This window comes from Aquarana catesbeiana, linkage group LG05, assembly GCF_042186555.1.
Source record: "Aquarana catesbeiana isolate 2022-GZ linkage group LG05, ASM4218655v1, whole genome shotgun sequence".
Classification (NCBI taxonomy): Eukaryota; Metazoa; Chordata; class Amphibia; order Anura; family Ranidae; genus Aquarana; species Aquarana catesbeiana.
Window position 1 is genome coordinate 213315138 of NC_133328.1, and position 14527 is coordinate 213329664.

Below are 14527 nucleotides of genomic sequence, written 5' to 3' on the forward strand. Positions count from 1 at the left end.
GTGTGCACCTAAAGCTACCTGAAGACAAGTGCTGTTGTTCTGATCCTAATAATAGCACAGGCAGGCAGCTACAGTATTTACAGTTAGTGTACTGTGTCCTCTGCACAGTGTGCACCTAAAGCTACTTGAAGAAAATTGGTGGTGTTTTTCTGATCCTATTAGTACCACAGGCAGGCAGCTGCAGTATTTACAGTTAGAGTACTGCGTTCTCTGCACAGTGTGCACCTAAAGCTACCTGAAGACAATTGCTGTTGTTCTGATCCTATTAATACCACAGGCAGGCAGCTACAGTATTTACAGTTAGTGTACTGTGTCCTCTGCACCGTGCTTACCTAAAGCTACCTGAAGTAAATTGGTGGTGTTCTTCTGATCCTATTAGTACCACAGGCAGGCAGCTGCAGTATTTACAGTTAGTGTACTGCGTCCTCTGCACAGTGTGCACCTAAGGCTACCTGAAGACAATTGCTGTTGTTCTGATCCTATTAATACCACAGGCAGGCAGCTACAGTATTTACAGTTAGTTTACTGTGTCCTCTGCACAATGTGCACCTAAAGCTACCTGAAGAAAATTGACACCAAGCCAGCTTAAGGCAGGTATAGTGGTTTGCGACAATGGCACCAACCTCCTCTCTGCCCTCCGACAGGGACAACTGACCCATGTGCCCTTTTTGGGCTCACTTGGTGGTGCAGCAGTTCTTGGGCAGGTACCCGGGCTTACAGGATGTACTGAGGCAGGCCAGGAAAGTCTGTGTGCATTTCCACAGGTCATATAATGCCAGTGCTCGGCTGGCTGAGCAAAAAGGAATTTAACCTGCCCACGAACCGCTTAATCTGTGACATGCCCACCAGGTGGAACTCAACGTTGCCAATTCTGCAGTGGCTGCACACACACAGCAGAGGGCTATCAATGAGTACCTATGCGACTATGGCACAAGGACAGGGTCAGGGTAGCTTGTTTTTTTTTCCCCACACCAGTGGGCTATGATCAGGGATGCATACACTGTCCTGTCACCATTTGAGGAGGCCATGAGGATGGTGAGCAGTGACAGTGCATGCATCAGTGACACTGTCCCTCTTGTCCACCTGTTGGAGCACACGCTGCATGGAATAATGGACAGGGCACTTGAGGCAGAACAGAGGGAGGAAGAGGAGGACTTCCTTACCTCTCAAGGCCTCCTTTATCCAGACAGTGTTCCTTCGTGCCCGCCGATCGCACAGGAAGAGGAGGAGGATTGTGTCAGCATGGAGGTGGAGCCTGGCACTCAGCATCAGCAGCGGTCTTCAAGGGATCAATTACAGTCCGAAGAAACCAACGGACTTGTTGGTGGCTGGGAGGAGGTGGCTGCTTATCATGTCATCCTTAGTGACCCAGAGGACTCTGGACCGAATGCCTCAGCAAACCTATGCTGCATGGCCTCCCTGATCCTGCAAAGCCTGCGGAAGGATCCTCATATTCGTGGTATCAAGAGAAGGGATGATTACAGGCTGGCAACCCTTCTTGATCCACGTTACAAGGGTAAGGTTGCAGACCTTATCTTGCCATCGCAGAGGGAGCAGAGGATAAAACATCTTCGGGAGGCCTTGTAGAAAGGTTTGTGTAATGCGTTCCCAGAGCTTGGGAGTTTACATTTTCCTGGTCCTCCTGGACAACGTGTTGCTGAGGCTTCGGTCTGTCACAGAAGGAGCGGTGGAGAAGGAGGCCGTCTGACCGATGCGTTCAAACAATTTTTTAGTCTGCAGCCCCAAGGTCTGATCAGTTCCAGCAATCATCGCCAGCGTCTGATTCACATGGTACAGGATTACCTAGGGGCAAGATCAGACTTGGACACCTTTCCCACCGAAAATACTGGGTCTTGAGGATAGATCACTAGCCAGAGCTTGCACAGTATGCAATTGAGCTACTGGCTTGTCCTGCATCCAGCATTCTTTCGGTGCTGCTGGAGGCTTTGTAACTGATCACAGGGTGCGCCTGTCCACTGAATCAGTCGATCGGCTGACCTTCATAAAAATGAATCAGTCTTGGATAACCAGCTACCAAGCACCTGATGCTGATGTAACCGATTGATTTTTTTTAATGTGAGATCCCTTCAAGACTGCCTATGCTGACGCTGAGTGACTATCCTGTTATGCTGAGTCACAATCCTCTTCCTCCTCAATTTTCATGCTGATAGCTTGTAAGAACATTTTTGGTTCTGGGCACTGCCACCAGTGGCCAAGGCCAAATTTTTCTGCCCCTGTTTAACAGGGGCGTATAATTACAATTTTTGATGCAATACTTTGCAGCAGGGCTCATTCCTGCTCTCCAACTATAGTATCTTTGAGGGGTTGCAGTGTTGTGGCACCAGCACCAGTGCCCAAGGCCCAATTTTTCAGCCCCTGTTTAACAGGGGCATATAATTACAATTTTTGATGCAATACTTTGCAGCAGGGCTCATTCCTGTGCTCCAATTATAGCATCTGTGAGGGGTTGCAGTGTTGTGGCAATTTTTCTGCCCCTGTTTAACAGGGGCGTGTAATTTCAATTTTTGATGCAATACTTTGCAGCAGGGCTCATTCCTGCGCTCCAACTATAGTATCTGTGAGGGGTTGCATTGTTGTGGCACCAGCACCAGTGCCCAAGGCCCAACTTTTCAGCCCCTGTTTAACAGGGGCATATAATTACAATTTTTGATGCAATACTTTGCAGCAGGGCTCATTCCTGTGCTCCAATTATAGCATCTGTGAGGGGTTGCAGTGTTGTGGCAATTTTCTGCCCCTGTTTAACAGGGGCGTGTAATTTCAATTTTTGATGCAATACTTTGCAGCAGGGCTCATTCCTGCACTCCAACTATAGCATCTGTGAGGGGTTGCAGTGTTGTGGCAATTTTTCTGCCCCTGTTTAACAGGGGCGTGTAATTACAATTTTTGATGCAATACTGTGCAGCAGGGCTCACTCCTGCACTCCAACTAGAGTATCTGCGAGGGGATGTAGTGTTGTGGCACCAGTACCTGTGCCCAAGGCCCAATTTTTCAGCCCCTGTTTAACTGGGGCATGTAATTACAATTTTTGGTGCAATACTTTGCAGCAGGGCTCATTCCTGCGCTCCAACTAGAGTATCTGTGAGGGGTTGCAGTGTTGTGGCACCAGTTCCTAAGGCCACATTTTTCTGCCCCTGATCAACAGGTGCATGTAATTACAATTGTTGATATAATGTTTCACAGCAGGGCCTGTTCCAGCGCCCACCAAGAGTAACTGTGAGGACTTACAGTGTTGTGGCAACACCAACACCTAAGACCCCAATTTCTGCTGAGTATATAGGGCAGGCCCCTACTTTCAAACATCCAACTTACAAACAACTCCTACTTGCAAACGGAAGGAGACAACAGGAAGTGAGATGAAATCTACCCCTAGGAAGGGAAATTCTCTCATGTAAGAGTTAATATGGGAAAAACGTGTCTCCTCTTCATTGAGGCTTCATCACCATTCCTTGTTTCACTAAAACCCCCAAATTTTCAATAAACATTTGTCATTGGGACAGAAAGTGAGGTGAAATATTCTGAAGAGGTGCACAGACAGCAAAACAAAAGTTACAGGGGTGATAACCCTTCCGTATGTTTTCCAAAAAGCTTAAAAATAGATTTTTTTGGCTGGAGCTACACTTTAAAAATGTACCAGTTCAAAATTACAAACAGATTCTACTTAACAACAAACCTACAGTCCCTGTCTTGTTTGCACTGCCTGTATACTGCTGTTCAGAGTATCTAGGGCCTGGGGGCCCCACGCCTTTCCTTTTTTCAATTTGGGTGCGGGGTTCCCCTTAATATCCATACAATACCCAAAGGGCCTGGTAAAGGACTGGGGGGGAGGGGGTACCCATGCCGTTTGTCTCACTGATTTTCATCCATATTGCGGGGACCTGACATTACATTAAAGCAGCAAGCAATTTTAAATGACTTTTATTCCTTTAAAAATGTAATTTTGTGCAGGGACTGTTCTAATCACGGGAAACATGTGCCACTTTACAGGCATACTATAGACACCCCCCAGGTATGATATTTTTTAAAACTTTTTTTGCATTGATACATGTTCCCTGGGGCAGGACCCGGGTCCCCAAACCCTTTTTTAGGACAATAACTTGCATATTAGCCTTTAAAATTAGCACTTTTGATTTCAAACGTTCGAGTCCCATAGACTTTATATTCATTTGCTTTGCTAACCCACCTGGGTGAACTGCGAGTGCCATGCTCTGCGCTCGCAGTTCACCTTTTTTGAAGCCTATTAGAGCCTGTGGCTCTAATCAGGTGCTTCAAAAAAACACCCAGATACTCACCCCTCCTAGAGGAATAATTATAGTGATACATTAGTTCCCATTCCCACAAATAGTTAAAAGTAGAAAAAAACACACACACACACGTACAGTGACAGGGTTATTAAATGAAATTACAGAAAAAATTAAAAAATTTAATAAAATACAAACAAAAAGTCCATCATTTCCCCAGATTAATAATCATTGTCAATTACGTCATCCAGTGATGCAAATCCTTGACAACCACAATGACTCACCACATGGTGATGTTTTACCGCCTGACTCTCATTGTAAATGACAGATGCCTGGTGTTGCTGGAATGTTAGCACAGAAGTTGAAATACTGGGTTAAGTCATTGAGCAAATCTAATAACGTTCTTCTTTTTTTTTTTTCTTTACCTATTTTTACAGAAAGAATATTAATCTTTCACTTACCAAATGTAAATTCTCTGTAAACCAAACCCTATAGTTTAGAGACAATACAGATTTGTCATCTCAGCAAATTATGGCATGTGGCAAATCTGTGGTAAATATGACTTTCAACATTTTATATTTAGATTGAAAAGCACAGTATATTTCCCAGTGAAATACTGGTGTAAATGTTTTTTAACCTAGCAAATTTTGAAAATGTGTGTAAAATTTAGGAATAACATACTCTATAAATAAGGAAATTTTCAGAAAACATTCTGATTCATCCTTTAGTCCAGGATCATATTGTTGCATTGTGTTAGTACAATGTGGTGCCAATCATTAGGAATGGCAGTGCAGCATGCCACAACATATGGTAATGCATAAATGTGCATTGCCACTTGTTATGTTATACTATGCTTCAATTAAAGCGACACTGTCAGGCAGACTGAATCTACTCAACCTCTTTATCCTTCTATGGCTTTAAGAAATTATTGGTGCTTAGTCTAACTTCTGTCAGCCTGTATTCCATATGGAAAATGAAAGAATGTCAGCACACAGCAACCAGGCATGCAAGATTGTCTGAAACTGCATGTTAGCTTCATACTTAAATATTTGCAAAGACTTGTTGCTATGTGTCAGCAATTTTTCACTTGCACTTCACTCCAAAAAGCAAGCAAAGTCCTGACCTCAACCCGATAGAACACCTTTGGGATGAATTAGAGCGGAGACTGCTAGCTAGGCCTTCTCATCCAACATCAGTGCCTGACCTCACAAATGCGCTTATGGAAGTATGGTCAAACATTCCCATAGACACACCCCTAAACCTCGTGGACAGCCTTCCCAGAAGAGTTGAAGCTGTTATAGCTGCAAAGGGTGGGCCAATTCAATATTGAACCCTACAGACTAAGAATGGGATGCCATTACAGTTCATGTATGTATAAAGATAGGCGTCCCAATACTTTCGGTAACATAGTGTATGTATACATAATATATATATAGTAGAAAGTCAGCCTGGAGTAGGGGAATAGAGAGTTAACTGAGGAGAGCAGGTACTTTCCTGGTTATTAGTCAGCTGGGCTGGAAGGGTCAAGGACAGCTGTTTGAGTAGGAGTGAGAGACACAGCAGCACACTGTGTGAAAAGGTCCCTTGCTGGATTGTGTAGCTGCTGGGGTGAGCAAAACTAGCTAAACTGCATAAAAGACTGTTGCTCTGGTTAGAGCTGTGTACTGTGCACACCAGCCTATTGGCTGCAGAGACTGAACTTTTCTGATATGTGCACCTGTATTACAAGACAAGCCTGTGGTTTCTTCTGTTTGTTTTGCCGTTTTGCTGAATAAAGGCATTTTTATTTTACTGGACTGTCTGAGCTGCCTTCCCACCCCTCTGATCCCTTACAAATTGGTGGAGGATGCAGGCAGCTTGAGGGGTGCAGTCCAATCCCATGTCCTGGGTTAAAGCTGCACAGATGGTGAAGTCTTCTGAACAAGCCATGGAAGACATGGTTAAGCAGCTGGTAATGGCTAGTACACCACCATGAGGAGGCCCAGCAGGAGCACCTGGTAGAAGAACAGGCCCGGCAGGAGCAGATCCTGGTGCAGATAGTCGCTGTACAACATGAAACAAACCACTTACTGAGTGAACAGATAGCAGGATTACAAAAGGCAGTGAACCAGCAGGCTGAAATGATGAGCTGAGCTGAAATGATGAAATGAGCAGGCAGGAAAAGACACCCACTCAGATTGTGGAAAGAGTTGCACTGGGCCGTTTCCTGCATGGGCTGGCCAGGGACCTCCACCGATGGGTGGCTCAGTCCGAGCCCTCAGTCCTTGGATGAGATGGCTGCTGCTGTCGAGTGCTACAGTTGTGGGGAAAGTGTCCAGGAGAGTCCCTCTATCACCAGAGAGCTGGCCCATTCCAAGAAAGTGTGTTCCAGTGCCAAGATGGCACCTATTGAATGCATGATGCCTGACACTCCTGCCAGGAGCACCCCAATGTCAAACCTTCCTGATAATCGTCAGGGAGAATGAGAACCCTGTGAGGTTCGCTGATGGTCCTTCCAACAACTGGGTCATATGGCGGCCCAGTGTCCAAGGTGTGAGGAGCCAATGGAATGTGACATAGCTCGACATGGCTCTATGTTTGCTTGTGTGGCTAATGCTAAAAATAATCTAAGCCCGCTTGAGAGTGTGGTGCAGGTTAACGGACAAGAGATGGTAGCACTTCTTGATTCGGGGAGTGGGGTTACCCCACTCCGATCGGACAGGTTGTGGAGAAAACTGATACCCAGGAAAAATTGGAGTGGTTTCGGTTCATGGCTTTGTCAAGGACTATCCAGTGGCCCGTGTAACCCTGTCCACAACAACAGGAACTGCTGCATTGAAAGTTGGGGTGATCCCAGGGTTATCTCATGACTTGCTAATTAGGCGAGACTGTGCCATATTTTGGGACTTGTGTGAACAGAAGTTTAAAGGTTCCGTGGCCTCCCTCAAAAGGAGAAACCCCAATCTGAAATAATTACAACTATATTGCAGGATGTGAACAATCGTGAATTGTATCAGATGTGTAAACCTGCAGAAGCTGACCTAGGTCCCCTGGAGTGATTTTCAGGAATCGAAACGGAGAGTTCTCCCTCGGAGCCTGACTTGTCATATATTGGGGGTTCCCAAGAGGATCTCCTTGGTGCTCGGGAAGGACTCCGCTTTGATCCCTGCCAGGGAGCAGGTCACATCATTGAGTGGTGGGCCACAGCATACTGGGGAAGATATGCACTCCCCCCAAATTGCTGTGAATCATACTCCACGCTACAGGGTAGTCAAGAATCGCAAAGTGTTTAAACATGGGCATAAACCATTAATGAGGGCCCAAAGGGGGGTTGCCAACCGATCTGCCAGGGTCAGAGAGTCTAAACCTGGGGGTCAAGTGCTGGTGTTTCGGCCTACTGTGGAGAGCAGGTGTCGCACGGAGGAACAGGAGCCCTCATAGATAGTAGAGAAGGATGACGCTGTTCTCAATGGTAATGAGGGTAGAATCTGTGCTGGTGACTTTTTGCAGCCTTTGCTAGTGGACGACCACATTGAAGACTGCCTTGCTGAATTTGAAAACAAACTGAACTGGTGCAACCGCTCCTCACATAGCCGTACCAAGAAATGTACCGCCTAATGGGAACAGATAGAAATGACTATGACAGGTTTACAGCAACAATCTGGTCTAGAGATAATGTGGATTCAGAGTAGGAAGGGGGCTTAGACCTGGGAATGCGTATTAAAAAAGAATGCCCTTTCCCAGGCCTATGCCCATTTTTTGGTATATATTGTCCATCCCCGGGCCTGGAACGGGGGGGTGGGTATGTAGAGAGTCAGCCTGGAGTAGGGGAATAGAGAGTTAACTTAGGAGGGCAGGTACTTTCCCTTGACACTTGGTTATTAGTCAGCTGGGCTGGAAGGGTCAGGGAAAGCTGTTTGAGTAGGAGTGAGAGACACAGCAGCTCGCTGTGTGAAAAGGTCCTTTGCTGGATTGTGTACTTGCTGGGGTGAGCTAAACTATCTAAACTGCATAAAAGACTGTCGCTCTGGTTAGAGATGTGTACTGTGCACACCAGCCTGTTGGCTGCAGAGACTGAACTTTTCTGATATGTGCACCTGTATTACAAGACAAGCCTGTAGTTTCTTCTATTTGTTTTGCCATTTTGCTGAATAAAGCCATTTTAATTTTACTGGACTGTCTGAGGCAGCCCTCTGATCCCTTAATATATATATATATATATATATATATATATATATATATATATATATATATCAAAATTCATATCTGACATGAAGATCAAAATTAAATAACCCCTTTTCATGTTACTTTCCAGTGAGCTAACAAAGCAAACTGCCCAAAATTTCCTCTCCAAGCCCTTTAGCCTTTTACCCACTTAAAGTCATATACATTAATGCCACGTACACACGATCAAAATTTCCGACAACAAATGTTCGATGTGAGCTTGTTGTCAGAAGTTCCGAACGCGTGTAGGCTCCATCGGACATTTCCAGTCGGAATTTCTGACAACGGATATTTGAGAGCTGGATCTCAAATTTTCCGACAACAAAATCCGTTGTCGTAAATTCCAAGCATGTGTAGACAATTCCGACGCAACAAATTCCACGCATGCACTGAATCAAGTACGAGATTGAAGCACGCGGTCTGGTATAGCTAGCGTTCATAATGGAGATAGCACATTCGTCACGCTGCACATTTTTAAATTTTTTAATGCAGCGCAATCTCTTCTTCTTTAGAATGCTAGAAGAATGAAGTTATTATGCTGCTGATATTCACACGGAGTTCTGACAAACTGACTTAGTTTTAGGTTTTTGGTCATCAATCACACACAATTTTGAGCTCATGACTGTTGAAAATTGAATGTTAACAAATAGAAAAGACTATACTTCTGACCCCAGCATTTTTCATTCTTGTCCAAAAAATTTTTGGCTACTACTGTCTATTGATATGTAAACCACTTTGTTAATTCTGAAATTAGTAAATAATAACATCTAGTTAACATCATTCATTTTTAGTCAAGAAATATGTTAAAATGCTATACCTGACTCAAGCTGGGCTCCTCCACATCTTCTTCCTGGGTGGAAGGCCCAGGTTGGACTTCTTAAACCTCATCTGAGGTGGAAGGAAGAATGGAGGGAAGGGTTGAGAGTGATGGCCCGATTTCAGTCTGGTCTGACAAAAACCACAGTCTGTCGTAGTACCACAGCCTGGGGACATAAACGTCATCTCCTGCTGCTCCTAATATCATGGAATCCTGGACTTTTTTACGCTCCCTATTATATGTGCTCCTCAGGCCACCAATTTGCACTTCAAATAGGAGATGGTTGTTTTGGGAATCACTGGCTTCACCAATTCCAGCAATTGATCCAGCACTGCCTTCATCTTTATTTTATTATTATAAAAAGGGTGTTTCACCTGCCACAGACAGGACAGCTCCCTGTATTTATAAATGAAGCTAGGGAGGAAGTCATAATGGTTGAATCTATTAATTTTCTTTGCAAGACACAACACATGGCAAACCCTAATGTCAGGCTAAACTCTCATAATCTTGTCCCAATATAGGCCTCAATCTATAAGCAGTATAGGCCACTGATGCCCCAAGTTAAAATTGTACCTTCGTTAGCATGATCGGCGCTTACGCTACTCCGTCCTCCACTCACAGATCGTACGTACAATGCACACATGTTACGCTTTATATACACTGCGCATGGGTGAATCTCCACCTGCCCCTGACCTTCTTTCTAGTATATTCCCCGCCCCTTCTCTTTTGGCGCAGTGGGAGAGCACATGGCAGAGAGACAACAGGTGCATGCAGAGGAGAGCAGCAACGAACAAAGCCCGGAGCCACAAACGTCACGATCCAGGAGATTCAAGGTGTCAAATATGTCCTTTGGTGAGATGGTAGAGATGGTGGACATCTTGAAGAGGGCCTACTATGACGGGAAATATGGACCGTACAGCAACCCAAATGTGAAAAAGGCCAAAATCATGACTAAAGTTGTGAAAAGTCTGCAGAAGAATTTTGGGGTACAGCGATCCAAGGATCAACTGAGGAAACAATGGTCAGACCTCAAATTGAGGGAGCAGGATCACTACAGAAGAATCAAGAGAGTACTGCAAAAAAGTAAGTATTTTGTTGTGTGTTCCTATTATTATTATTACTTTAGTGCTGCTCCATGTGCGTTTCTTTACTGTTGTACAGTTTAAAATGGCATTTAAAATGGCAAGTTTCAGGTTTGTGGGCACAGTAATCATTTGTAGTAAACATCATTCATTTGTTCACTAATACGATGTTTTTTTGCAGGTGCAGGTTAACTACATTTGTTCAGGCCTATTTGTAATAAAAGAAATTTAGTACATTGTTGTCTAGATGGGTTTGTAACTAGAATGAAATGCAAACTTAATTCAGTGTAAGGAGAGTACACTCAGCAGCTGTTTACACATCTGGACGCAGGAGCACTAGTGTGGGACACAACAACACCCTTTTTAGGGTGTCCCACACAGGTGCTCCAGTGGATACTAGTGGTGTCTCCATGTGGGCAACTTTACCAAAAAAGGTAAGTATTGAGGTTGAAGAAGGGAAAAAATCATGTCAGCTTGGAACTCTGGCAAAACAGACAATTGTACGACACTTCCAAGCAATGTTTCATATTCCTTTTTCTTGCCTCAAATATCTGAGTGCTAAGTATACCTTTTTTTTTTAATTCACATAGGGGAGAAAAGTCTTGGGACATCAGAGGACACCAGGGACCCCCAACCTCCTAAAGAAGGGGAAGTCACCACACCACAGCCTGAAGATGTGGAGGGAGGAGAGGTTCATGACGTGGTTGAAATAGTGACCACAACAAGTGGGTGTCTGAGACCATTGCTTCAGGTAATAGATGTATGCCTGCATATTTATAATACATGGTGTGTTTTTTTTTAATTTTAGGTGATATGGATGTTGTGGAAAAAGAAACTCATTTCAAAAGTGCAAGTGCACACGTCCTCATTGGGGAGATCATGGTGTGCAATCGTGATTTAGAAAAGATAAAGGAAAACATCAATGATGTTCAACAAAAAATGAAGAACATCATTGATGTTTTAGGCAGAATATAAAACACACAATAATTGTAACGTTTTGTCGAAGACTTTTTTTATTTTAATTCAAGTTTAAAGTATTTTAAAAGCCAAATTTTGAAGATGCACACAGTGTGTCAACATGTGCTATCTGCCATCACGGGATATCAAGGTACGAATTTGGGGGTGCAACCCCTTCCTCGCAACTACAGTAGATGACAGGAAGGGGTTGCACCCCCGAAACACGTCCATTGATCCCCCATGATGGGAGCTAGCACATGTTGACATTAGGCATGGGATCAGGAGGGAAATCCACATTTTGACTCCCAATTTGTGTACATCTTCAAAATGTGGCTTTTACAGGGGTGACATCACCCCATCTGATGAAGGCAATATCAACACAGTTTTGACATACTAATGTCTGATATTGCCTTCACTTTTTCAAAGTTGAACTTTGTAAGTTCATGAGTTGTGTATGTTATAGTTTGAAACATGCCTGTTTAACTAAAAAAAATGATATTTCTAATGACAAACATAAAAACAAAGATGTTGGTTTGTTCAAAAACCATTTTCTAATGCACATGTGAATGTGCTTTGAGTAAAGTGTTTTATACTCAACAATGTGTGGCTTCTTCTTTCAATGCTCAATACCAGTTTCTGGAGTAAGTTGGTGTTTACAGTGACAATGGGGGTTATTTACTAAAGGCAAATCCACTTTGCACTAGAAGTGCACTTTTAGTGCAGTTTCAGTGCACTTGTAGGTCAAAGTGGATTTGCTTTTAGTAAATAACCCACACAGTGCTCTAAAATTGTCCCCAGTCAGGCCATTTTAGGCACTCAAAACAATTAATTCATGGTACTGAAAAGGATGATAATTTTTTTAAATTAATGCATTACATATATTAACAACAAAAACAATGTGTGTGTGTAGCAGACCCACAACAGAATAGTTAGATGAAGAAGAGATTGTCACCTCATGTATCAAATAAATTCCGTTTGCACTATTTAAGAAAATGGCCAAAAGAAAAGCCCATTGGAGAACCTAAGAGATAGCTAAAAGAAACACAAGCAGTAATTCAAATGAAATATTATTTCAGTCTAAAATAAAAATTTATTTTCAAAATGTTTCTCAAACATTTGCTGGCATATCAATAGCCCCCCTACCCGCAAAGTACTCCAGATATTTTTGTCTGACTTCGCGGGCACTTTGGGGGGGGCAAGCCAGGACGGCCAGCTTCAAGTGCCTTCAGTGTTGGTTGATCTGGAAAGCTGGCCTCAGGCCCAACTGAGGCCACATAGTTAGTATTTTTCCTTAGAAAATTGTACATAATGCAGCAGGCAAGGACTATATGTTTGAGTTTATATTCCGCCATGTGGATTGGTGTCAGGAATAGGCAGAATCAGCTGGCCATTATGGCAAAAGCATTCTCCACCACTCTTATGGCTCTGGCCAGCCGGTAGTTAAAAATCCTCTGGTCCGGGGTGAGTGTCCTCATGGGAAATGGCTTTATCAGATGTTCTCCTAGCACAAACGCTTCATCAGCGATGAACACAAATGGAAGACCAGCCATGTTGTCTTCCGCGGGTGCAAGCCCAAGCCACCATTCTGGAGCCATCTGTAAAACTCTTCCCCACATCCACATACAAAGACTCGTTTGTCGCCGACACCACTGTCAACATCACAATACTATTAAACCCCTTGTAATTATAATAGTATGACCCCTGTGGGGTTGAAGGAAACTGTGGAGTCAAACAAGAAAAAAAATTAGTACTTTTGCACATAAACATTGCAAGCAGATTAGACACAAACATTCTTGGCCAACATAAGTATAACATTTATTTTAAGGAGCATTTAAAGACAAAAGTATAAGGTACACTTATCAGATTCCTCACACCCTCTGATGGCCCAGTGAAGAAATTTTATGTTGGCGGGGAAGATGGTTTGGACAGGTAACCATCTCCACTTCATTGAGAGCTGAATGCATACATAATATGTGTTACTTTGGCCAGCTCATCCTTACTTTACACTATTGGCAGCCCACTGGACAGGTAAGAAGTGTCATAATACAAAAATATGAATACACGCTGTCCAAATTGAAGCACATTTTTACATTCTGCAATTACATATCTAGATAATAGGAGAACAAAACTTGAAATAGTACCATTTGAAAGTATTCAGGCAGGCCCTTGCACTACATGCTTTGGTGAATTCATCCATAAATCTGACCACAAAAGAGGTAGGTATAGTGTGTATGGGTTTGGCAAAGTCAGCAGATAGAGGATTGGTATTGGTTGACTTAGCGGTTGGGGAGGAGGGAGGGTTCCAAATGAGTTTGGGCCCCCAAAAAAAGCCTCTTACACTATGCATGATTTTAAGGACAAAAATAACACTTGTACACATTTTAGGGAGTGTTTAGGGTAAAGCACCACAATGGAGCTGACAAAATACATTGTTAAGTGACTAGGCTAGGTGTGTATGGGCCCAGGATAGCATGCTGGGGAGGTTAGTAAAGGCAAATATACATGAAGGACAAAAAAGGAGCATTAAAAGCTTCCAGCATGCATGAGGACAAAGAGGACATTCACAGCATATTACAATCATGGTAATTAGGGAATGATGAAATAATACCAATAGATTATCAAACATTAAATACATAGAATGTGATGTTAAAGGATAAAACTTACCTTAATATAGCCCTTCTGCAGGACCTGAAAGATGGCAGAACAGGTCTCTGGAATAATGAATCCCAGAGCCTGGGGGGAGATGCCTGTCGAGAACTTGATGTCCTGCAGACTTCTCCCTGTCGCCAAGTACCGCAAGGTGGTGACTAGCCTTTGTTCCAGATTGATGGCTTGCCACATGTAGGTGTCCTGCTTGGTAACATAGGGGGACAGCAAAGCCAACAGACGGTGAAAAACGGGGTCCGTCATCCAGAGATAATTCCTGAAATCATCAGGATTATTCTCCTGGATCTCCCGCAACAAAGGCATATGCGAGAATTGGTCATGCTGGAGCAACCAATTCTTGGTCCATGAACACCTCCTTCCCCTGTTCATGGACTTGGCTCGGGTCAAAGTAAGAACCCCTTAACACCAAGCCCCTGCATAGCACGAACTTTATGATGCGTACGTAACCACAACATGGCTTCAAAACGGTCGGCTGGTCAGAACGAACTAACAGAACACTGAAAATCAGAAAGGCCTGAGAAGAGCGAGCTGAAAATCAGAAA